Source organism: Bos grunniens, chromosome 20, assembly GCF_055505025.1.
Source record: "Bos grunniens cultivar Pamir isolate PY7600 chromosome 20, Bosgru_T2T1.0, whole genome shotgun sequence".
NCBI classification, from domain to species: Eukaryota; Metazoa; Chordata; class Mammalia; order Artiodactyla; family Bovidae; genus Bos; species Bos grunniens.
In genome coordinates, this window is record NC_141184.1 from 32,882,765 (window position 1) to 32,909,714 (window position 26,950).

Below are 26,950 nucleotides of genomic sequence, written 5' to 3' on the forward strand. Positions count from 1 at the left end.
GCCTCCCGCCCATTCCCAAATGCAGAAGACAAAAATGAAAGAGAAGACTCAAAACTGACAAAGAGAGCTGAAAGCCTCTCACCTGGGCCTTCCTGTTGTTTATCGCCTGGCTCCTACTCTGGGCTGGAGCCTGCCGCATCTTTGTTTTGTATCTCAGAGGCCAGTGGCCTCAGATGACATTCCCTCTACATTTCCTCCCCCAACAAGGAGAACGCTGGGAGTCTAACCAGTTATCTTTTTACAACCTGGGGAAAGGCACAGCCCACTGTTAATAATTTATCTGTGTATTAAAGTACGCAGGGTTGTTAATCATTGTTCAATTATGGGGACAGGGCAGGCAAGACAATCTCTTACTGAAAAACACAAAGGCACACTTGGTCTCTGCAGGTTCCAAGGGTCAAGAGCCTGGGGTCAGGGGAAGGCTTGCTTATGTGTGTCTATTGAGTTTAGATGGGGGTGGGGAGTGGGAGAGAGGACCTCAGTCTTTAACAGATTCTAAGCAAAAAGACAAAGTTGATTTTGAAGGAAAATACCATCCTCAGGTTTCCAGAAAAAGCAGTTCATCAATTCCTGTGAAACAAAGGCAAAAGAATGGCTCATTCTCATACCACATTCAGTGGTCTCATACTGAGCCTGCACCCCACAGAAGGCCACCTTGAGGAGTTGGGGCTCAATCCTACAGGCAGCAAAAAGCCTATATGTATCCCAGGAGGTGATGAGAATGTGGCAGAATGATGAAAGGGTGGGAAGTGAAGAGAGGAAACTCAACGGAGGAAAAATAAAGGGAATGAGAGAATAGTTTTACTTTCTTAAAAGTTCTCTTTCACATACTGTCTGCCTGCCCAGAAACTTAACATGCATAGACAAAGAGGACAAACACATTTTGGGATGTCTAAGGCCAACTGAGATCCTTGAAGGGATTCTCCAAAGACTGCCCCCCTCCCCCACCGCTGCCCTGGAGAGGAATATCTCCTCATACCCTCATTCCCAATACCTTATCTCTTCCTCCCACCAGGGGAAGCCAGCAAGGGGAGAAGTCCCCCAATTTTGGGGGGGTGTGGAGCTAGCTAAGGCTAGGGGACACCTACCCTGTGCATGTTTGCAAAAAGACTAACTGACCACCTGTCAAGAATAGGTCATGGGGTCCAAGGGTTGGGTGTTTAAGTCCTTGTGAACCACTTCCCTCTGAACTCAATGTTTTTTTGTCCAAGATGGATGCATTTGAAGAACTTTAGCCATGATGAGACAGAAAATGTCACAAGAGGGAAAGGAAGAGGGTGAGGCTGGTTCTACTTGTGAGCTTTGCTATATGACCTGGTGGGATTCACAGGCTCAATGGGAGTGTTTGAAGCTACAGTCATTTTTAGTTTTATTTTTTCTTTCTTTGAATTCAATCAGCCACAGGGCCAACGCCTCCCCTTCTGCCTGTGTTCTCAGGAAAATCAACTGCTGGGCTTCCCCTTGGGAGGGTTCCCTCATGGATCCAAACTGGAAGCAACCGACTCAGGTGAATGACTAGGGCCCTGGTGAATGATTATGACTCTTCCCAATTCTGCCCTTGCTGAGTCTGCACAGGTGCCATGGCTCAGCAGCTTGGCTTCTTCTGGCACTCATGACCACAACTGCTCGGCCTCTTATCATGCCCTTCAGTCTCTGAGGCTGGAGAGATGGACCTATGGGGTCTAAGTGTGGGTGGAGGCTGACGGTAAGCCAGTCAACTAACCTGGCACCATCTCTGAGCACTCCTGGGCCGTTGGCAGAGATCCACCTGCTTCGGGAGGCCTCTGTCATCAGCGAGCACTGATCAGAGCATGCGGCCTTAGCCCATTTGTGAACTGGAGCAAAGCTCCCTGAAGGGAAGATTCAGGGTTCCTTCCCACTCGGGTTTGCTGACTGACATCTGTGTCTGGCCCTGCGGATGCTTCTTGGACAGGCCAGGGCATGAGGACAGAGGCTGGTGAGCCAAAGGAGTGCTGACTGCCTTGGTGAGAGGGAAAACCAGCTTCAGAGACCTGTCTTGATGATAGTGGAGCAGAGTCCAGGGTGCTGCACTGCAGATGACGTTGGGACCACTTCTCTAGCCAGCCCTTCAATCCTTCTTTCAACAATCTTCACTCTCCCCTCAGATCCCCCAGTGACAGAGCAGTATTTTAGGTAGCTCAGCTCTACTTCAGGTATTGACCAAGGATGCTGACAAATTTTACATTCCTGCTGTGGACATTTCTGCCTCTGAGAGCAGAAAGGTTGTGAAAACATTGTCTGAGAGAAAGACTACATTTTCCTGCTCTAAGGGTGCTGGCCCCAGGCCCTAACAGGGTATGACTTAGTAAAGTTGTCTTACACCTGCCACAGTAAGCAAACAGAACACTATTATACCATGTCCTGGACTTTATGGAGTATTCCTCCGGGCTGTAGGGAGTTGCAAAGCTGATAACCTTCACAAAGTTTTTGGCATTAGACAAAAGGCATGTTTCTGAGGGATGCTTACAGAAGTCTGTTTTTATTTCATTAAATGAACACTGACATTTTCAACTTCTCTTCACCTCTTTCCTTTCTCAAGAGCCTGAATTTCTGACTCTGATTCCTTTGCCCCTGTTAGCCTTTTAATCTTATTTAATTTTATTTTTTGGTATTTGTGGTTAAGTAGGAGACACTCGTTCTCTAAACGGGAAAATATTTTGACTGCTGAAAAAAATATCCTTTGGGTTTCCTGCTTTGTTTTTATTCTTAAATTCTACCCCATGGCCCTTTTTCTCTCTTCCCCCGCTGTCCCTTCTTTGCCACTGAATAGTATGTACTACATACCTGGTTTAGATTATAAGATGGGTCAACGGATTCCCAGGTAGCTCAGTGGTAAAGAATTTGCCTGCCAATTCAGGAGATGCAGGAGACGTGGGTTCGATCTTTGGGTTGGGAAGATCCCCTGGAGGAGGAAATGGCAATCTACTCCAGTATTCTTGCCTGGAAAATCCCATGGGCAGAGAAGCCTGGCAGGCTACAGGTCACAAAGAATTGGACACGATTTTGCAACTAAACAACAGATGAACTCTGACTGTGGTGTCCTCAGCGAACTGTAGACACTCTATAGGTAAACTGTTAGCGAGGTGATTAGCTTATGCCAAGAAGCCTGAAACCATCCCTGCAGCCAGATGATCTGTCTCCCTTGAAGTCTTTGCTCCTAAATCACATTTACCATCACATTAACAGCAGCAGAGTTCAAATGAACTGAGTATGTGTTGTCTGCCCATGCCTTGGGTTGTTCCCTCCAGGCTGGGTTTCCGGTCCTCCCCAGAGCTGGCTGCAAAGCTCCAGCATAGGAATAGAGCTTCTTTTACTCAGAAGCAGGAAAAGTAAGAGAAAATGCACAGAAATGTGACCCTAAGCCTCCCAACTTCACTAAAAAGTTCAGAAGGTTCATACAATTCACAGGTCAACGAGCTTTTTCTTCAGCGTAAAGACATTCTACAGGAGAAACACACAATCAGCCAAGGGTCAGAATTTGATGCAGACCCTCTTTCTTTCCTGCCCCTAAGCCAGGCTGTGACATTTGTGGACTTTTTCAATTTAAGATATGCCAGATATGAAAGTGATTATGAAGGTGAGACAGACAACAGCAGCTGGTTGAAAAATGTCACTTTCTGAAAGGAAGAGCTGTGATCTATTTTGTAGTAACAAATGGTTAGGAAAAATAATAATCCCCAATAATCTCCTGTGATTAGGATTATGATAGAAAAGTTTTCATAGTGTCAATTTTTAGAGCTATAAATCTACCCTTAAAGGAGATGAAATTTTAAGAAATAATAAAAAAGTTTTCTAAAATCTTTTTTTTTTTCAAAAAAAAAAAAAAAAACTCATTTAAAATATGTTCTCCCTCTTTACATTTTACCTTTATCATTCTCGAAATAAAATCTGGTTATTTACATGAGCAATGCATGTAACCTACCTTGATGGTCTAAAATCAGGTGACTATAAACCTGTAAATGAGACTGAAAATTAAGATTTTGTGCATTTTCAATTCCCACTATATTTTGCAGCTGCTGTATCCTCCATAAGTTCCAAATTTGTACTCTAAGGCAGCAGAATTTCCAAAAAATCTATCATAACTAAACATGAGAAATCCAGGACTAATGCAAATGAGTAAAGCAAAGACTCTGATAAATTGTCGACAACAACGACAAAGCAGGGTAGGAGTTGGTCACAGTCCCTACCCCGCCCGAATCGTGAGTGTGAAGTTTGGAAAATGCAGGCTTTCTTTCCTGCCAGCATGGTTCTCCAAGCCCTGAGTAGATCAGCAAGAAAGGAATGGTAGCATTGGATGAGGAAAGGAGGGAACTTTGAGGATGGCTGGTTGTTTAGGTGATATGGAACAGAAGACACAGGAGGAAGACAGGTGGGGAACTGACAAGCTCTGAGGTTCTGGGTAGTTTCCGAAGAGTCTTCGCCTCTATAAAATGGGAATAAGAGAACTTCATGTGGCTATGGTGAGGTTCAGAAATAATATGTTTAGGGCATGTGTCCAACTGGAAGCACTTGGTAAGTGGTAGCTCTCATGAGAGTCAATGACCCTAAACACAAGAACAAATCAATTCTGTCTTGGCCACAAGTTGCGCCAGGACCTTCCCTCTGAAACTCCTGTTTACTCTAGGGCAGAGGAGGTTGCAGATCATTCTCAGAAAATAAAATCTCTCAGGGCAGTGATTCTGCCCACTTAGTTTATTAACAGTCGCTTTTCCCAGCAGCCAATGAGAGGGTGATCAAAAATATACTCTTTGTAAATGGCAGCTAAATTTCACTTAATGAGTTTTTATACTATAAGGAAAGGGACTAACTCTTATGGACACATTCTATATGAACAAAACTTGTTTTTTTTTTTTTTAAATAACCAAACTAGTTTGGCAGCTATGGAGAGAATATGGGACTGAAGGAAGAGCCCAGATTTTCTGGGCATTGCCATCAGCTGCTAAGATACTAGGGTGGTAGTTTCCATTCTAACACAAAGACTGATGCTTTGCCTTTGTATCATTCTCTTTACTTTAGTCGGATCCTGAGTATGTCTGACCTGATGGAGCCTCCTATGTGATATATTAGGTCAAATAATACTGATAGGGACAGAGTAGGATAATCAAATAGTCCATTTAGAAATCCCAGTAAGGGATTTAGGACAGAAAGGGAATTTTAAGGGAATTTGGGAGACTGTTTCATGTTAATGATCACTCAAAAAAGAATCCAGTAACCAAGCAATAATTTATACTACCTTGAAGGAAGATGGGGTGCATTTAAGTACCAGACATACTCAAGCCACAAACCCTGATAGTTAAAACACAAGACAGTAAGTATGGGGTCTGACTCTTGTTACAGGAATTCAGAGTGTTAACAGTCCTTGAAGAGTAGCATTTCTGCATGTAGCCAAGAAAGAAATAAGAATTTGTGTATTTCAATTCCTACTACATTTTGCAGCTGCCTTATCCCCATAAATTCCAAATTTGTACTTCAAGGCATCAACATTTCCAAAAATATATCTATTGCCATAATTAAATGTGAGAAACCCAGGACTGACGCAATAAGAAAAGCAAATGCCTTGATAAAACATCAAAAAAAAAAAAAAAAAAAAAAAAGAGAAAAAGGAATAAAAAAGGTGAAAGGGGAAAGAAACTAGGTGAAAGGGGGACATTATCCCCAAATCCCAAAAGGGGTAATAATCCCAAGATAAATTACCACATTTTAGTACCTATTACCACACTTTTGCTGATACACATATGATTTAAATAGCACCATAACAGTTTCAGTTAAATGATATAGGGCTACCGCTAAGTCATTGCAGTCGTGTCTGACTCTGTGCGACCCCATAGATGGCAGCCCACCAGGCTGCCCGGTCCCTGGGATTCTCCAGGCAAGAACACTTGAGTGGGTTGCCATTTCCTTCTCCAATGCATGAAAGTGAAAAGTGAAAGTGAAGTCGCTCAGTCGTGTCCGATTCTTAGCAACCCCATGGACTGCAGCCTTCCAGGCTCCTCCATCCATGGGATTTTCCAGGCAAAAGTACTGGAGTGGGGTGCCATTGCCTTCTCCGATATAGGGCTAAAGGAGAGACTAATGATGTAAGCCTTGACATCTGCCCAAGAATGGGAAAGAAGGTGGTCTTCTCCCTTCCCCACCACCCTGCCAGCCAGCTTGTATCTCTCACAAGCGTCCTAAGCTAACAAACTCACTCTTTGCTTGCCACTTTGCCTCACCTGAATTCTTTATGCAAAGAGACAAAAGAACCCAAGGTTCAGTAACAGGTAAGCAGTGTGGATGGGTTCAAGTCCTAGCCTGTGGATTCAAAATTGAGTCTGAGTTTTGGCTGCATTTGAGTCCTACCCAGGGAGGAGTGTGGTTTCAGGACCAACCCCATTTTATACTAAGAAGCCAAGAGTCCAAAGGATTAACAGAATTCCCCAGGATCATACTGTAAACAGAAGCAGAGTTAGAACTCAAATTCACATCTTTATCCTTCACAAGACCCTGCTCTTTTTCTCAGATTTTAGCTATATGGTACTAGTTAATTCTACAGCTCAACACCCAGATCTAGAGATAGATTCAGTCTCTACCAATCTGTATCTTTATGCAAATCACTTTATGTTCTCTGAAACCCAGTTTATCCTTTCAGTGGGGATAAATATAGCCTCAAAAATTATGAAGAGTAGAAACAATAATGCATATGAAGTAATTAGTGCAATATCTAACACACATGCATTCTCAGTAGCTCAGTTTTGTCCAACTCTTTTTGATCCCATGGACTGTAGCCTGCCAGGCTCCTCTGTCCATGGGATTTCCCAGACAAGAATACTGGAGTTGTTGTTGTTCGGTCACTCACGCCTGTCCAACTCTTTGCAACCCCATGGACTGCAGCATGCCAGGCTTTCCGGTCCTTCACTATCTCCCGGAGCTTGCTCAAACTCATATCCATTAAGTTGGTGATGTCATTTCATCCTCCAGGAGATATTACTGACCCAGGGATAGAACCTGTCTCCTGCATTGGCAGGCAGATTCTTTACCACTGCACCACCTGGGAAACCCTATCTAGCACAGACCCAATGCTAAAAATTCAGTTATTAATTTTACTATTATTCTTGCTCCAGGCTTTGATTCCCTTCCCAGAACTACAAAGGCAGCATGGAGTAGAAGACAGAGCACAGGACATGGCATGTATCAGAAGACCAGAGTCTGAGTCCTGGCATGCCTGCTTCTCAGCCACGTGGTCATGGACATGCCATTTACTGTTGTGGCTTAGTCTCTTCATTTCTGAAAGATGAAGCTATTAATATATACCTCCTGGAGTCGCTATGGGAATGGAATGAAAAATAGCAATATAATCTTCAGAAGAACTCTGCAAAGGAAAGGCTGTGCATAGCAGTTAACAATGAAAAATGTTGCTGAAGAGTAGCTAAGAACTTGGATCCATCTTATGTGATTCAAGAAAACAGCATAAAACAAAAGATGTTGAGTTCAATCATTCACTCGCCTGGTACCATCTTGAAAATCTATAAGGAGAGCAGCATAAGTACACAAAGCATTGGTTTGGAGCAATAGAGTAAGATGAAGGAGAAGAAGTGATAATTACCTGAAACAAAAAAAGGCAGAATTTCTAGCAGAGTTGGCACAGGCTAATTTTGAGGGGGTCACCTCAGCAGTTAAAGAGAAGAGCAGCTGCTGCTGCTGCTGCATCATTTCAGTCGTGTCCAACTCTGTGCAGCCCCATAGACAGCAGCCCACTAGGCTCCTCTGTCCCTGGGATTCCCCAGGCAAGAACACTGGAGTGGGTTGCCATTTCCTTCTCCAATGCACGAAAGTGAAAAGTGAAAGTGAAGTCGCTCAGTCGTGCCTGACTCTTAGTGACCCCATGGACTGGAGCCTACCAGGCTCCTCCGTCTATGGGATTTTCCAGGCAAGAGTACTGGAGTGGGGTGCCATTGCCTTCTCCGGAAGGACAGCTAGCACTGATGTATGCTTGCCTAAGTTATTAATTATAGCTAGAGAATGATTGACAAGTATTACAAATGAATCTTTATGGCAAGAGATAAGACTGCTTAGAACACAGAAAGACCCTAGGGAGTGGGCTTATTTGATTTAGTTTCTGTCAAGATGCCTGGGAACTCTGGTAGTTTTAAGAAGACACTCAGTTCTCTCTTTGGGAGAACATGGCCCATTCTTTTGCAAAACTGTGACCCCCCCTCAAAAAATATGTAGCCAATCCTTGAGTGAGATTTCTCATATAAGAAAAGCCAAAGCAAAAAGAAATTGATTCTTCATTTGAGTTCATTTCCAAGTAGACGACTTCATATTTTGTTTTTGATTTTGGCTCTCCAGCAGGATGAGGCAAACAATTATTATTTTTGAACATTGTGAAAAGAAAACAAACTCTTTTCCATCGGGCAGTTATCTGGGCTTTAAACAGCTTCCCTAAAGCAACAAGCACTGGATCCAGTTTGGCAAATGCTTCTGATAAATATTTCATGTGACTGAGACAAGAATTGATTTATGGAGGGAAATTTGGTTTAGTCACCTGTTCACATTTATCTTGTTACTTCTCTCATGCTAATATTAGTAGTATCAGATTTGTCTTGTTATCAGGACACTTTGACTTGCAGCAGCTTCATCAAATGTAAATTGTGTGTCTCCTTTTGCTCTCATCCAAGAGATTGGGGAAGTCCTTGTAAACCAACTCAGTCTAACCTGAGCTTCTTAAATATTAGCTATGTTGAACTGTAGCACACCAGGCTTCCCTATCCTACACCATCTCCTTCAGTTTGCCCAACTCACATCCAATGAGTTGGTGATGCCTTCTAAATACCTTATCCTCTGTCATCCCCTCTTCCTCCCGCCATCAATCCTTCCCAGCATCAGGGTCTTTTCCAATTAAGACTGCCCTTCACATCAGGAGGCCAAAGTAATGGAGCTTCAGCTTCAGTATCAGTCCATCCAATGAATATTTAGGGTTGATTTCCTTTATGATTGACTGGTTTGATCTCCTTGCTGTTCAAGTGACTCTCAAGAGTCTTTTCCAGCACCACAGTTTGAAAGCATCAATTCTTCAGTGCTCAGCCTTCTTTATGATCCAACTCTCACCTCCATACATGACTACTAGAAAAACCATAGCTTTGACTAGATGAACCTTTGTCAGCAAAGTAACGTCTCTACTTTTAAATCTGCTGTCTAGGTTTCTCATAGTTTTCTTCCAAAGAGCAAACATCTTTTAATTGCATGACTATAGATATAGATATATCTATCAGTACAGTTCAGTTCAGTCACTCAGTCATATTCGATTCTTTGCGACCCCATGAATCACAGCACGGCAGGCCTCCCTGTCCATCACCAATTCCTGGAGTTCACTCACACTAGTGTCCAACGAGTCAGTGATGCCATCCAGCCATCTCATCCTCTGTTGTCCCTTTCTCCTCCTGCCCCCAATCCCTTCCAGCATCAGGGTCTTTACCAATGAGTCAACTCTTTGCATGAGGTGGACAAAGTATTGGAGTTTCAGCTTCAGCATCGGTCCTTCCAATGAACACCCAGGACTGATTTCCTTTAGGATGGACTGGTTGGATCTCCTTGCAGTCCAAGGGATTCTCAGAGTCTTCTCCAACACCACAGTTCAAAAGTATCAATTCTTCGGTGCTTAGCTTTCTTCACAGTCCAACTCTCACATCCATACATGACCCCTGGAAAAACCATCACCTTGACTAGACGGACCTTTGTTGGCAAAGTAATGTCTCTGCTTTTCAATATGCTATCTAGGTTGGTCATAACTTTCCTTCCAAAGAGTAAGCATCTTTTAATTTCATGGCTGCAGTCACCATCTGCAGTGATTTTGGAGCCCAAAAAAATAAAGTCTGACACTGTTTCCACTGTTTCCCCATCTATTTCCCATGAAGTGGTGGGACCAGATGCCATGATCTTCATTTTCTGAATGTTGAGCTTTAAGCCAACTTTTCCAGTCTCCTCTTTCACTTTCATCAAGAGGCTTTTTAGTTCCTCTTCACTTTCTGCCATCAGGGTGGTGTCATCTGCACATCTGAGGTTGTTGATATTTCTCCCGGCAATCTTAATTCCAACTTGTGCTTCTTCCAGCCTAGCGTTTCTCATGATGTACTCTGCATATAAGTTAAATAAGCAGGGTGACAATATACAGCCTTGATGTACTCCTTTTCCTATTTGGAACCAGTCTGATGTTCCATGTCCAGTTCTAACTGTTGCTTCCTGGCCTGCATATAGGTTTCTCAAGAGGCAGGTCAGGTGGTCTGGTATTCCCATCTCTTTCAGAATTTTCCACAGTTCATTGAGATCCACACAGTCAAAGGCTTTGGCATAGTCAATAAAGCAGAAATAGATGTTTTTCTGGGACTCTTTTGCTTTTTTGATGATCCAGTGGATGTTGGCAACTTGATCTCTGGCTCCTCTGCCTTTTCTAAAACCAGCTTGAACATCAGGAAGTTCATGGTCCACGTATTGCTGAAGCCTGGCTTGGAGAATTTTGAGCATTACTTTACTAGCGTGTGAGATGAGTGCAATTGTGCGGTAGTTTGAACATTCTTTGGCATTGCCTTTCTTTGGGATCGGAATGAAAACTGACCTCTTCCAGTCCTGTGGCCACTTCTGAGGTTTCCAAATTTGCTGGCATATTGAGTGCAGCACTTTCACAGCATCATTTTCAGGATTTGAAATAGCTCAACTGGAATTCCATCACCTCCACTGGCTTTGTTTGTAGTGATGCTTTCTAAGGCCCACTTGACTTCACATTCCAGGATGTCTGGCTCTAGGTCAGTGACCACACCATCGTGATTATCTGGGTCGTGAAGATCTTTTTTGTACAGTTCTTCTGTGTATTCTTGCCATCTCTTCTTAATATCTTCTGCTTCTGTTAGGTCCATACCATTTCTGTCCTTTATCGAGCCCATCTTTGCACGAAATGTTCCCTTGGTATCTCTAATTTTCTTGAAGAGATCTCTAGTCTTTCCCCTTCTGTTGTTTTCCTCTATTTCTTTGCATTAATCGCTGAGGAAGGCTTTCTTATCTCTTCTTGCTATTCTTTGGAACTCTGCATTCAGATGCTTATATCTTTCCTTTTCTCCTTTGCTTTTCACTTCTATTCCTTTCACAGCTATTTGTAAGGCCTCCCCAGACAGCCATTTTGCTTTTTTGCATTTCTTTTCCATGGGGATGGTCTTGATCCCTGTCTCCTGTACAATGTCACAAACCTCCGTCCACAGTTCATCAGGCACTCTATCAGATCTAGTCCCTTAAATCTATTTCTCACTTCCACTGTATAATTATAAGGGATTTGATTTAGGTCATACCTGAATGGTCTAGTGGTTTTCCCCACTTTCTTCAATTTAAGTCTGAATTTGGCAATAAGGAGTTCATGATCTGAGCCACAGTCAGCTCCCAGTCTTGTTTTTGCTGACTGTATAGAGCTCCTCCATCTTTGGCTGCAAAGAATATAATCAATCTGATTTCAGTGTTGACCATCTGGTGATGTCCATGTGTAGAGTCTTCTCTTGTGTTGTTGGAAGAGGGTGTTTGCTATGACCAGTGCATTCTTTTGTCAAAACTCTATTAGCCTTTGCCCTGCTTCATTCTGTATTCCAAGGCCAAATTTGCCTGTTACCCCAGGTGTTTCTTGACTTCCTACTTTTGCATTCCAGTCCCCTATAATGAAAAGGACATCTTTTTTGGGTGTTAGTTCTAAAAGGTCTTGTAGGTCTTCATAGAACCATTCAACCTCAGCTTCTTCAGCGTTACTAGTTGGGGCATAGGCTTGGATTACTGTAATATTGAATGGTTTGCCTTGGAAACGAACAGAGATCATTCTGTCATTTTTGAGATTGCATCCAAGTACTGCATTTCAGACTCTTTTGTTGACCATGATGGCTACTCCATTTCTTCTAAGGGATTCCTGCCCACAGTGGTAGATATAATGGTCATCTGAGTTAAATTCACCTATTCCAGTCCATTTTATATCTATATCTACATATAGTTAAAAGTATACGAAAATGTTGGAGATATAAAAATGAACATGAAGATGATAACCCTCCAAAAGGTGGACTAAATATCATTTTCCAAGTAGGATGGGTGAGCATGATAAAATAGAATACTGAGGTCTTGGTACAGGCCAGTGCTTGTAGATTATTTCACAGTTTCAAGCTATAGAAACCTTCTAAGACCAGTCTTGTACAGCCTCAGACATTATGCTCTTACTCTTCCCTAGCACCAACCTTTGTTATTCAGTGTCTGCTAAAACATTTCAGGGGAAAAGGAAGTGAATACTGCACATAGGAGATGTAGTGTATCACAGTCCTAGTTAACTGGAAAGCTTTCCTTTATAATGCTAGATATGTCCTGCTGTAACAATTATCATTGTTCTGGTTTTAACTCTAAAGGAACTCTACCTTCTCCCACACAATAGATCTTTGATGTTGAACTTCCAGAAAATACTGATTCCTAGTAAGGTATTAAAGAAGCACAAGCTGGAATCAAGATTGCTGGGAGAAATATCAATAAACTCAGATATGCAGATGACGCCACCCTGATGGCAGAAAGTGAAGAGGAACTAAAAAGCCTCTTGATGAAAGTGAAAGAGGAGACTGGAAAAGTTGGCTTAAAGCTCAACATTCAGAAAACGAAGATCATGGCATCTGGTCCCACCACGTCATGGGAAATAGATGGGGAAACAGTGTCAGACTTTATTTTTGGGGGGCTTCAAAATCACTGCAGATGGTGACTGCAGCCATGAAATTAAAAGACACTTACTCCTTGGAAGAAAAGTTATGACCAACCTAGATAGAATATTCAAAAGCAGAGACATTACTTTGCCAACAAAGGTCCGTCTAGTCAAGGTTATGGTTTTTTCAGTGGTCATGTATGGATGCGAGAGTTGGACTGTGAAGAAAGCTGAGGGCCAAAGAATTGATGCTTTTAAACTGTGGTGTTGGAGAAGACTCTGAGAATCCCTTGGATTGCAAGGAGATCCAACCAGTCCATCCTAAAGGAAATCGTCCTGGGTGTTCTTTGGAAGGAATGATGCTGAAACTAAAACTCCAATACTTTGTCCACCTCATGCGAAGAGTTGACTCATTGGAAAAGACTCTGATGCTGGGAGGGATTGGGGGCAGGAGGAGAAGGGGACGACAGAGGATGAGATGGCTGAATAGCATCACCAACTCAATGGACATGAGTTTGAGTGAACTCCGGGAGTTGGTGATGGACAGGGAGGCCTGGCATGCTGTGATTCATGGGGTCGCAAAGAGTCTGACACGACTGAGTGACTGAGGTGAGCTGAGCTGAGTAAGATATTGAGAAGCTGGAGAAATTTGAAACACAGTAGCTGATTTGTAAAAATCACAAAATTTGAATCATGCTGTAAGGATATATTTAACTCTTGGGCTTCCAAGGAAAATAATACGCTACTCTTCTGGTAATAGCAAAGTAAGAAGACAGCCCTAAGGGCTGTTTGGATGTTATTAATATCAACGCAAAAAAAGAAGCACTTGCAGGACCTGTCTGTCCGGTTTTGACTTCAGCTTATAGTCCAATGTCTTTTTTATTCTTAAAACCAAACAACCATTATTTATCATGCACATGATATTCCTATTCGATTTTTAGTTTTTACCTTTCAGTGTCTTGGACAGTGAATGCAATTGCAGTGTTTGTAGCATCTCACAGATCTCATCAAATCTGTTAATATTCCCTTGAGAGCTTTCTAGTACTTCTGTGCCCTTAACAGGACAAGGATGCCCAGTTCCACATATCTGGTTTCCTATAGCCACAAAAAGGTAAAGAAAAAGATATCTGGAGACATGACTAGGGATTAGCCTTCATTCTTTGACCCTGATACCTGTATTATTACATACATTAATCTTTTCAGTTAAAATTGACCAATTATCAAAACTGATATAGAAGGCTGCCTTTACTTGTCAATGCAAGTATTAGCAGAACACAGATAAATGCATAAAGATCTCTAGATCAAGAGAAGATACAGTATGGTTAAAACTACAGACTCTGTAGTCAGATTGTCTGGGATCACCTAATAAGCTGTGTGACCTTGGACACATTACATAACTTCTTTATGCTTTAGTTTCCTAATCAGTAAGAGGGAGATAATAGTAAGAGTAGTCACCTGTTGCTTCTAATAGGTAATTTATATATTTCCATTAGGGAAGTGAGTGAGTCACTCAGTTGTGTCCAACTCTTTGAGGCCCCATGGATTGTAGCTTGCCAGGCTCCTTTGTTTGTGGGATTCTCCAGGCAAGAATACTGGAATGGGTAGCTTTTCCCTTCTTCAAGGAATCTTCCTGACCCAGAGATTGAACTTGAGTCTCCTGCAATGCAGGCAGATTCTTTACTATCTGAATCACCAGGGAGACCCCTTGCACTGGGTGATCGATCATTAGTCAAATCCAGTGTGGTGGCCACTAGTGTTTGGAGGCATAAGTGCAATCCAGCAGAGAAAACCACGCCTTTGAATCAAGAGACCTGACCCCAAATCTGCTACTAACTGTGGCTCCCTTAAAGCACAGATCAAACCACTTAGTGCAGTATTCAAAGCCCTTTACCATCTGACCCCAACCTACTTGTTTAGCGATACTTACTGTCATTTTCTACTTCTTTGTATGTTCTGCCCATCAGACTATTTGCAATTGCCCAAAATATTAGGGAAATAAGAATCACTATAAGTTTGTGCATGCCATTTCCTCTGTAAATCTCCTCCTTACTCTCTTCCTGCTTCTTCAGTAACTGCCCCACTTCCACCTGTGACTGTATTCAGCTCTCTCCTTCACTAGACTATGAGCTTCTGGAAGGTAGAGAGTGGTCACCTTTTCATCTTGGTGCCTAGCATAGCATCCAACATGGCAGGCAGACAAGAGCTGACTGCAAGTGTTTGAAAGAATGAATGAGTATATTTTATGTTAGTCTTTTAAGAATGGTCATCATAATATGGCTCCTTTCTTCATTAGAAAAATACACAAGGACATCTGTTTGAACATAAACTAATAATACAAGCTATATTGACAAGGCAACTTTGACTAATGACATGAATGCAATACAGCCTCAGGTCATTCCTACACTCCTTTGAAAGCCTGAAAAAAACATTCAAGTGGCAATTATTCTATGGGTCCCTGGAAATGTCAGTGGAAATTCCTCTGTTAATGGAGCATCTGTCCTCTGACAATCAAATGGGGGATGTTGCATAACAACCCCATTCTTGGTTTTGTTCTTAAACCCATTATAAATCCCCTAATGACTTCTCATTGTTAGCTGTGTCCTGGATAGATCCTGCCTTAAAGGGACAACTGAGTCAACTGCATCTTCCATCTGGCTCTGGAAGGAGCACATCACCAGGCCACCTTGTTGACATGTTGTCTTATATGCCCCTTGTTTGAGAACAATCCTTTTAGAAAGACTGAGATGTCCTTTTCTACAGGCAATAGAAAACTAACACAAAATAGATTCTTGTGGGAATAGAGGTTGGGCTTTTGGCAAAATATGGTTTAAAAATATCTTTGGGCACCATCAAATAACTGATTATGCCAGGGGTGATTATGGCCACAGAAGATGCCCTGCTCAGCAGAACATGCTGAGGGTGTCACCAGAAAAACCCAACCAAGATTTCTTGAGCTCCTACCATGGCAAAGAGTCATTAGGTTATATATGAAATCATCACAAGGAGTAGGCAGCATTCCATTGGCCCAGAACTTTGGGTCATTCTGCCCATTTGTGGTCTGAGGTACTGACTACCACTCATGGTGTAGAGGGAAACAGATGCCTACTAAATGACGGGTCAGTGGCTGGAGGTGTTAATGTAGATCTGATGGGGGCTTTGTGCTAACTTAACAGCTTTACTAATAACTTGTCAAACATTTGAGTCAATAGAGCAATAACTTATACGGAGTATTAGAGGTGAAGGAGGAAACAGACAGAACAGGCTCCATCTTGAAAGCAGGACTCCATCTTGGGCCGGACTATGGACTTTGAGCTATATGCCCAGTATCTATGGAAACGACACACCAACTGGAAAACCAGATCTCCCTAATGGAAGAGCCCCAGGGCTTGTACCTAGACTCTCCATCGCCTAAAAAAATACCCTAATTATCTGTGTAACTGAATAGGATCATAGATTTTATTATGCTTATTGGGATATGACCACAGGCTTATTGATAACTGTCCACTCTTAACTACCTAGGCTTAAGGCATACGAATCACGGGTTAACTTTGATTGTATCTTTCTTTTCCTTCGTTCAGACTAGTTTCAGAGAATTTGGGGAGGTAGGTTTGAGCACGTACACTTAGGGAATATAAGGTTTTCACAAAAACTGGTTGGGGTCCTTGGCTAAAAGAGGAGACTCTGCCTTGGGCCCACTGGTGTAATAAACGACACTCCACTATCTGCATTGTCCTTCTGAGTGAGTTTGTTTCCCAGAATGCGTGGCTACAACTTTTGGTGCCTTGACCAGGAAACTCCTCACTTTGAGGATATAAGTCCCATTTGGGACTACTCCAAGGCCTTGAAGCTTGAATCTTCTAGAGAGGGGAAGGCGCCTTGCCCTTCTGGAAGGATTCTGCTTCTCAACGCCTGGACCTTTGACGTTAGCAGGTAGTGGACAGCAGCAGGGGAACTGAGTGCTCAGATGAGGAGGAACCCACCCAGGAGGGTGGAAGAGGGGGCCTGATCACCCCCCCTGGGAGGGATTAGAAGGGGCACAGACCCACAAGAGCCTGGAATAGGCAGGTGGCAGTGATTTCTTGGTACACAGGTTGATGAGCATGTTCGGGCTTAGGAGGGGAAACTTGTGAAGGTCATTTAGGAGGCAATGTCCACACCGTCTTGGGGAAAATTATTACCAAGCAATTGCCAGGGGATTTTTAGGAGAAGAAACTTGGTCTTTTTGTGTTCATATTCTGCCCTCCCCAAGGAGGTGTCCCATCTGCTATGAAATTTCTGACCCCCTTGGAATTGTCAGGCTAGAAGGAGGGGGATACATAAGTGAGTATGAATTGGCTTTTCCAGAGACGGCCTGGGACGTGGGATATTTAACCCATTTGTGTTTTCATCCGCACCTGATCAAACCCACCAAGGCAGAATGGACTTTAAAAGCTAAGGGAGAAACAGTCTTGGACCACCTGGTGTTCTGGTTCAGCCAAACTGACTGGCAGGCGAAGACATGCTGATCCCCCTTCTCCCTCTGGGATCTGGCAGGTAAGGCTCTTCTCACCCCAATTAGGAAGAAGGCAGAATGGCAATTTAAGTGTCATTGAGTGGAAATATCAGAAGTACAGAGGGTACTGAGAACTTCGTAGACAGAACGAAAAGGAAAAGTAGAAGAAGGTCCGAAAAGGTAACCAAGATGGGGGGAAGCGAATCTATGGCAATTGTATTGGAGTGCATGATTAAAAATTTAAAGAAGGGATTAGGAGGAGACTATGGGGTGAAGATGAAGCCTAACTGCTTCCACATACTCTGTGAGGTCGAATGGCACCCTGTGGGAGTAGGATGGCCACCAGAGAACACCATGAACTTAAAAATAGTGGAAGCAGTCTATACAGTAGTCACAGGAGAGCCAGGACACCTGGATCAATATCCATATATTGACTCATGGCTAGGGTTAGCTCAAGACCCTCCTACTTGGACAAGGTTTTGTATCCAGACCTTGATACAAGGGTACAAGGGAAAGGGAAAAATATTAATGGCACAAAAATTGACTGATGATAAAAAAGGAAATTCTACAAGATTTGGACGGGGATGACCTGACCCCTCCCCTATACTGGATAATGATGTTCCTGCCTCCCAGTGCTCCACCAGGACCGGAGGCCGCCTTAATGCCCAATCCAGGGCCAGATGAAGTTCCTGCAGCAGCCACTGCTCTTCTGCCAGCTCTCCCGGAGTTCATAGAGCCACTGTATCGGCAGGCTCTGATCCCAGCAATGGAGACCTCTGGTCAACGCCCCCAGAATTTCACCTCAGCTGGACCTCCTAGATCGTATCCACCTCTCCCGGTGAGTACTGATGGAAAGGGGGAAGAAAACACAGCAATTAGACAGAGGCTGCGCTCTGCCAAGGAACAGGGGGAAAGAACCCCACTACAGATGGCCCTCAGAGAGCTACAACAGCCTCCGGTTCAGGACGCATGTGGGCACTACCATCAGCTCCCTGTAGCCTATTATTACCTGCCATTTTCCTCTACGGATAAATTAAACTGGCAGAGACATACTCTACCGAACTTGGGGGGGGGGGGCACAAGTAGCTCATTAGGCTAATGGAGACTATTTTTTGAACCCATTGCCCTACATGGGATGACACAATCCATCTACTCCCTGTTGAGCACTGAGGAAAGACACAGGATCCTGAGGCCAGAAAATGGTTAAGAGAAATGGCACCTGAGGGTACTGCAAACCCGCAGCGGTGGGCAGAACCAGCCAGCCCTGATGAGAGGCCCAACTGGGACTGTAACACAGAAGAAGAGGGGGCCACCTGGAGAGATATCGGGTGGCTATTTTACAAGGTCTCAAGAGGGGGGCCTGAAAACCTATGAGTATGGCAAAACTCTCTGAAGTGATTCAAAGGGAAAGCAAATCACCCTCAGTTCTATGAAAGACCGTGTGAGGCCTGTAAACTTTATACGCCAATAGATCCAGAGGCTGCTGGGTCTCAGATGGTGATAAATGCAGCCTTTGTGTCTCAAGCCTATCCTGAAAACGTCAGATGGGGGGACATGAAGTGAGTCATTAATTTTTATACATTCCTGAATGCCCAGAACCTTTGTTGGGAAGAGACTTGCTGTCTAAATTGGGGGCACAAGTGACCTTTCCCCCCCACGTAAGACCCACTCTTCAAGAGGGCTCAACACCTATTTACTCTACCTCTTGGTAACCCCTCAAGATGAATGGAGGTTGCACGATCTCCCAGAAGGGAAACTGGACGGGCTAAACAGTAGAGAGAGAGAGAGTTAACCCAACAATTCCCTGAGGTCTGGGAGGAAGACAACCCCACCCCCACAGGCTTGCAAACAGGTCCCACTGGTAATAGAACTCAAACCCAGTACAATTATGTCAGCACCCACTTTGGGCCTGCCTTGCTAAGCCGTTTACTCTTCACGTGACTGAAAAGGACAAAGTGGCTATGGGAGTGTTGCCCCAGACTATGGGGACATGGGACAGACCTGTGGCTTATCTCCTGAAACCGCTGGACAATGTTGCCACTGGGTGGCTGGGATGCTTACCAGCAGTTGCTGCAATTGCCTTACTGGTCTGGGAGGCAACCAAGCTGACTTTGGGCCAAGATTTGTTGGTAAAAGTCCCAAATAAGGTCAACAGTCTTCTGTGAGGGGACCCCCATAAAAGGCTGTCAACATCCCGGATTACTCAATACCAGGGACTATTATGTGAGAACCCCCATCTTACTACTGAACCTTGTCAGGCCCTGAATCCAGCTACTCTCCTTCCTGTGGGAGAAGGTGGGCCCTCACATGATTGCAAGGAAATATGCCAACAGCCCTGACTTGAGAGACCAGCCAATCCTGGACCAAGATTTGGTCCTGTACACCAAGGGCACCAGCCTGGTGAAACAAGGACAGTGATTGTTTGGATATGCAGTAGTCATGGAAGAAACCATCGCTGAGGCTAGCTCTCTGCCATCACACTGGTCCCCTCAACAGGCCAAACTATATGCTCTAATCCAGGCCCTCCAGCTGTCAAAAGGTAAGAAGACAAACATTTACACAGACTCCAGGTATGCTTTTGCCACACTACAGGGCTCTGTACAAGGAGAGAGGCCTTTTGACAGCTAATGAAAAGGATATTAAAAATAAGGAAGAAATTAAGACCCTATTAGATGCTGCCTGGGAACCAGAAAGGGTTGCAGTCATACACTGCTGAGGACATGAAAAAGAGGATAACCCCAGGCTCAGGGAACAGACTGGCAGATAAGACCACTAAACAAGCAGCTGAGGGCTTGGGGGTGACAAGTGAAGCCCCTATTAAAGCTCTCATATTGGCGAAGCTACCTGAGCTAACGCTGCTGCTGCTGCTAAGTCACTTCAGTTGTGTCTGACTCTGTACGACCCCATAGACAGCAGCCCACCAGGCCCCGATGTCCCTGGGATTCTCCAGGCAAGAACACTGGAGTGGGTTGCCATTTCCTTCTCCAATGCATGAAAATGAAAAGTGAAAGTGAAGTCACTCAGTTGTGTCCGACTCTTAGTGACCCCATGGACTGCAGCCTACCAGGCTCCTCCGTCCACGGGATTTTCCAGGCAAGAGTACTGGAGTGGGGCTAGACTCTTCAAAATACACTGAAGCCCAAAACCAATTAGCCAAAGCAGAAGGGGCCATCAGGACTGAAAAAGGATGGTGGGAATTGCCAAGTGGCAAATTATTGGTACCAGAGGAGCTGGCACCCACTCTGGTAAGCCAAACACACCAAGCGACCCATCTAGGCCATGATAAACTGAAATAGCTAATTTGAAAATATTTCTTGGTTCCCCGCCTCTCTTCCCTATGCAGGACAAAATCTCAGAACTGCACTGCCTGCTCACAGGTCAATGCTGCCTCTTGGAACAGACAGAAACCTCCAGGAATTCAGCTAAAAGGCACGCTGCCCTTTGAACACCTGGAAGTGGACTTCACTGAAATGAAACCTCGCCGACACTACCATTACCTGCTGGTCACGGTATGTACGTTCTTAGGATGGGTAGAAGCTTTTCCTACCAGACTGAAAGAGCATCAAAAGTAGCCTGGTGCCTGCTTAGGGAGATAGTTTCCAGATTTGGATTTCCTATCAGCATTGGATTTGACAATGGCCCAGCTTTCATAGCTGATTTAATATAACAAGTAAGGAAAACTTTAAACATCAAGTGCAAATTACATACAGCATATAGGCCCCAGAGTTCTGGGGTGGTGGAAGGAACCAACCGGACACTTAAAAAGACACTCTCCAAGTGGATCTTAGAGACTGACTGTTCCTGGGTGGACTTGTTTCCAATGGCTCTGCTCAGACTCAGGATGACCCCACAGTCCCATGGCTATTCTCCATACGAAATTGTGTATGGGAGACCCCCTCCCATAATAAAACAGGTGTCAACAAATTTGCCTCAGGTAAGGGGAGATGAGATTTCACAGCATATGGAACAACTGGGTAAGGTAATAAATCATGTAACTAAGTTTGTACAAGAAAGGGTGCCATTCCCCCTTGGGGAACAGATTCATGAATTTGTGCCCAGGGATCAGGTGTGGGTCAAGGACTGGAAACACGACTCCTTGGCCCCACATTGGAAGGGTCCATATACTGTTGTTGTAACCACCCCTACAGCAGTTAAAGTTGCAGGTATCACTCCCTGGATCCACCATATGAGGATGAAGAGAACATACCAAGCAGACCCAGAAAACGCTGAATGGATGTGCAGAGGCATCCCACTGACCCTCGAGAGACTAAGATCATCCTTATGAAGAAGAAGGAAAAGAAGATCCCGGATGAGCACCTTCAGGATGAAGCCCCATAATCAACTCCTGCTGCTTGGCCTCATCAATGTGATTTTGAATTTAACTTCCATTTCAACTCAGGACAGTGTTTTAATCTCATGGGCACATTCCTACATGGACTTCCACAACACCTCTAATTGCTGGGTATGTGGGGCTATGCCTCTGTCTGTGATGGATGGACTTCCTTGGTGGGTGTCACTGCTCTGCCAAGGAGATTTTAAACCACTCTGCTCTTTTCTGGGACAACAAAAAGACTTTCTTTTCTCTTGTCAATCATAATCTCTCCCTGCTCTCTTGGTGCAAGCCAGACCTACAGTCAATAGACTCAGGTCATGGGTTTACATTTGAGGTAAACACCAGTTTCTTAAGAGTAACAAAAGCCTATACCTCATATTTAAAGAACAAAAGGAAAAAAGCTCCCTGACCCACAAGAAAGGACAGGCCTCTAGGTATGTTGAACAATTCTACCAAGTCTGGGATGGGTATTTCTGGATGACCCCAGAAAAGGGTCAGTTAATTAGTCCCACTGCTATATACTTGGAACAAAAAGAACTAAGGGTAGGGTTTGGTGACCTCCATTAGACCCAAAAGAACTAAAATGTATGGGGTACCTATCCTCTGAACAGTGTAAATGAACATTCGGGGTCATATACTACCCCAACCAGTCCATCCATTGGCCAGGCTCTGATTGGAAATACAACCCTGGAATCCGTTGGATGGTGCCCAATGGAACCCAGTGGCTTTGTGGGCTTAACCTTTGGCCTTGGTTACCAATCGGCTGGGTAGGTTGCTGCACACTGGGATTCACTTTTGCCCATGGCAGCAGAAGGCAATGGCACCCCACTCCAGTACTCTTGCCTGGAAACTCCAGTGGACAGAGGAGCCTGGTAGGCTGCAGTGCATAGGGTCACTAAGAGTCGGACATGATTGAGCAACTTCGCTTTCACTTTTCACTTTCATGCATTGGAGAAAGAAATGGCAACACACTCCAGTGTTCTTGCCTGGAGAATCCCAGGGATGGGGGAGCCTGGTGGGCTGCTGTCTATGGGGTCGCACAGAGTCGGACATGACTGAAGTGACTTAGCATCAGCAGCAGCAGCAGCAGCATCATAAAGCCTAACCTAAAACAAGCCCTGGTAAATCTACCTTATTTACATGCTAGGTGGACAAGGTCTGTGTTTCAATGGTATGAGTATATTGCTGCCTTATTCATACCTTCTATAGGGACAACAGATATTATGATTAAAGTAGAGGCCTTGATTAATTTCACAAAACTGGCCCTCCTAGATGGTGTTAAAGCCATCCAAGCCTTAAATGAAGAACAAATCCAAATGAGAAAAGTGGTAATTCAAAACAGAATGGCTTTGGACATGCTCAAAGCTGCTCAAGGAGGGACCTATGCTATAATTAAGGTTGAATGTTGTGTTGTTGTGTATATATTCCTGACTTATCTGGCAATGTATCAGCTGCTTTAGATGACATGAAAAACCAGGTAAAAGCAATGTCAAATGAAAACATTCCTTTCTGGACTTCGGTCCTATCTTGGGTGGAGGGTGATTGGTGGAAAACTATATTTACCATTGTCACAGTTGCCTTGATAGTTCTGCTTTGTGGACCCTACACTTTACAATGTACTATGAACTTTGTAACCCAAAGGTTGGTGTCATTCTCCAAAATTGGTGGTCGGAGAGCCAGGGTGCAATATATCCTTATGAGTGATGCTTGTACTATGAGTTAAGAGCATCAGGAGTGGGGAATGAAGGCAGGACTCCATCTTGAAAGCAGGACTCCATCTTGGGCTGGACTGTAGACTTTGAGCTATATGCCCAGTATCTATGGAAATGACATACGAACTGGAAAACCAGATCCCCCTGGATGGAAGAGCCCCAGGTCTCGTACCTGGACTCTCCATCACCTAAAAGAATACCCTAATTATTTGTGTAACTGAATAGAATCATAGATTCTATTATGCTTATTGGGGTATGACCACAGGCCTATTGATAACTGTCCACTGTTAACTACCTAGGCTTAAGGCATATGAATCATGGGTTAACTTTGGTTGTATCTTTCTTTTCCTCTTTTCAGACTAGTTTCAGAGAATTTGGGGAGGTAGATTTGAGCACGTACACTTAGGGTATATAAGGTTTTCACAAAAACTGGTCGGGGTCCTCGGCTAAGAGGAGACTCTGCCTTGGGCCCGCCAGTGTAATAAACTGCATGCCACTATCTGCATTGCCCTTCTGAGTGAGTTGTTTCCCGGAGTGGGTGGCTACAACAGTGGGACTAACATTTTGAATATGGTTTCCTAATAACAAAGATTCTCTTTTCATCTAGTGGACAAACATGGGAATTTTGAACCTTTATCAAGAGCTCAGAATGTTTATAGTAACTATTTTGGGCAGGTAGTTAATGTTTCTCTCCTTGGACCTTTCTCTTTGTTTGGTATTCTTGGGGTTGTAACCCAATATTGAGAAAGCTGAGATTGATTTTTTTGAGGGTCATGAAGAGAACAACACAGCTCTTATTTTTACTAGTTGTGATATGAAAGATCATTAAGATGAGGACATAGGACTTTCCTAGAAACACTTTTATGAAACAAAGTTTTCATGGTACTTTAGGGAATATACATTTCAAAGGCTAATTGTGTGAAACTTCTCTAAAAAAAAGGTTGGAAATCAACCTTTGTTGATTGTTGTCTTACTTCTGGATAAGAAAGTATCCTGGGCTGAGAGTATATAATACATATACTCATAAGCATGATGATGAAACACTTAGCAACACTTTCAATCTTATGACTAGGGTAATCTATTTCCTGTGTGAGCAGGTTTTGGGGATTTTTTATTGTACACAGCGAGGGTACCTACAAAATGCCCATAGAGCTGTGCTAAGTTTTAGTCTTAAGCTTCTGAGCTTTAAACTTCTTAAGTTTCTGAGCAGAAGTGGTAACATCTTGTAACATCCAGTCTTATAACATCCAACTTCATTGTTTCCTGGGTATTGAGACTTTTATACTTCTTTTTTACCCTCAGAGGGTAAAAATCTGCCTGCGATATGGGACACTGGGGTTTGACCCCTGGGTTGGGAAGATCTGGAGAAGGGAATGGCTACCCACTCCAGTATTCTGGCATGAAGAATTCCATGGACAGAGGAGCCTGGTGGGCTACAGTCGATGGGGTTGCAAAGAGTCGGGCATGACTGAGCAACTAAGCACAGCCCAGCACATGTGTATAAAATAGAGAAAACATGAGTTGTTCAGACAAAGTTGGATTTGATTAAACTGAGGAGTTTAGTCACGATTCATGGGGGAAATATATAGAATGATAAACTCTTAAATGGAGAAGGCAATGGCACCCCACTCCAGTACTCTTGCCTGGAAAATCCCATGGACGGAGGAGCCTGGTAGGCTGCAGTCCATGGGGTCGTGAAGAGTCGGACATGACTGAGTGACTTCACTTTCACTTTTCACTTTCATGCATTGGAGAAGGAAATGGTAACCCACTCCAGTGTTCTTGCCTGGAGAATCCCAGGGATGGCGGAGCCTGGTGGGCTGCCGTCTATGGGGTTGCACAGAGTCGGACACGACTGAAGCGACTTAGCAGCAGCAGCAGCAAACTCTTAACACTGGATAGAACTTAAAAGGACACATTATATTTCTGGAAAGATGTCCCTATTTTTGATTACTTATAAAGACATGAAGTGGAGAAGGGGAGAAAAGTAAAACTAAAAAACACCCCAAACCAAAATGTACAGTCAGACTATAGCCAGAAACTTGAAAGAAATATCAGGATTAACATAATCCATGGTACTGAATTGAGAATCATCATTATTAAGCAACATATGATTTACTGCTAGAAACAAAGTCAAACTGTTGGATTCACACCAGGCAGGGAGAGTGTTCATTCCTTTCCTGAAACTGCAGGTGGGTCCTTTTCCATTAGTGCCACCTGGGAAGCCACGGATGGCGCTCTGTGTATTGAATGAGGACCACGGAACTAGATGATGCACAAAAGTGCCTCATCTTTAGAAGGCCCTTCTTCCATTGACTCTTCCTTTCTCCCCACCTAGACTTTTCCTGCTAGATGTGTGTTCCAGGATTCATTGTGCCACTACTCAGTCTTGTAACATCCAACGTCATTGTTTTCTGGGTACTGAGACTTTTATACAGATATGGAAGGGACACCCTACTGGACTGAAGATGGCTCTGTTTAGCAGACGGATAGCTAAATGGTTCTATTTAGCAGAGGGGTTGCACAGAGTTGGACATAATAGAAGTGACTTAGCACATACACCATCAGTGGCATTCTTGTCAGGAGCTGATCTTGAACTAGGACTTGTCATTCAGACTTCCAGCTGTGGGCCAGAAAACTTATAGCTCAGTACACATTGAGCAGGTCCTGGAACACACTGCACATGCTCTGTGTTCACAAATATTGGGTCTAAGGAGATTGATTTTCACTCCTGGATGAGTTAATATGAAAAATAAATAGCCCAGCTAGTGGAAAAAGGCATAACCAGGGAAGTGAAGCATCACCTCAAAGACAGTTTTAGAACTGTTTCTCACCCTCCGTGTATGTGGAAAAAGGACAGTGTGGAAAAGGACAGGCAGCCATTGTGAGATAAAGAGATAGAAGAAAAAAAAGGTGCTGGATGAGATAAGGAGGGATTATAGGGAAGGAAAAAATAGTAATAATATTGGACTGATAACCCTAAGATGTTATGGAAAATTCCAGATGAACTTTATGGCTAACCAAATAGTATTAATAGGTCCACTGAAGGCAATAAGAGGTGAAACTGACACTATAAGAAACAGAATCAGACACTCTAAAGTATAGAAGCTGTACGTTGTACTCCCTCAAAGGAATAAATGAGGTAAGAGATGATAGATCCCTAAAATGGGGAACAAATCAAATTAGTGTTAATTTGTATTCATGAAAAAGAGAAGAGTTATCACAATGAGATACCACTACAAACCTCCTAGGACAACTATAATGAGAGTAACAACACCGTATGCTAAGTGGTATTCAGGATAGCTGAAACTCACATGGCTGGTAGGGATGTTTTACACAACTACTTTGGAAAATTGATAGTAGCTTCTTAACAGTTAAAATTATGGTCATCTTTTGACTTCAAAATTCCAGTCTAGGTAATTAATTATCCAAAAGAAGTGAAAAATATGTCCACAACAACACTTAGAAAAATATTATAGCTGCTTTATTCATAGCAGCCCCAAACTGGGTATCCTTTCCCTTCTCCAGGGGATCGTCCCAATCCAGGGATTGAACCCAGGTCTCCCGCATTGCAGGTGACTTCTTTAACAGCTGAGTCACAAGGGAAGCCCAGAAACAGCTCAGATATCCACAAATAGGAAAATCAATAAGCATATGGTATTGTATTCATAAAATAAAATTCTATTCAGCAATAAGTGAAATGAATTACTGAT

The 26,950-nt window shown here is 43.5% G+C and overlaps 1 protein-coding gene across 12 annotated transcripts in view; it reads right to left on the reverse strand.

Annotated features, from left to right (window-relative positions):
• Positions 1 to 26,950, reverse strand: part of PRLR (prolactin receptor) — a 189,687-nt gene that overhangs the window by 133,209 nt on the left and 29,528 nt on the right. Inside the window, exon 1 of one of the 12 annotated variants that reach the window (XM_086361379.1) lies at positions 83 to 204. The exons of 9 other annotated variants lie outside the window; for them this stretch is intronic. The gene's annotated coding sequence lies outside the window, so the exon portion shown is untranslated. Of the gene's footprint in view, positions 1 to 82; positions 205 to 26,950 lie in introns of those variants that run through there. 2 more of the 12 variants (XM_086361387.1, XM_086361390.1) reach the window with 2 other exon arrangements.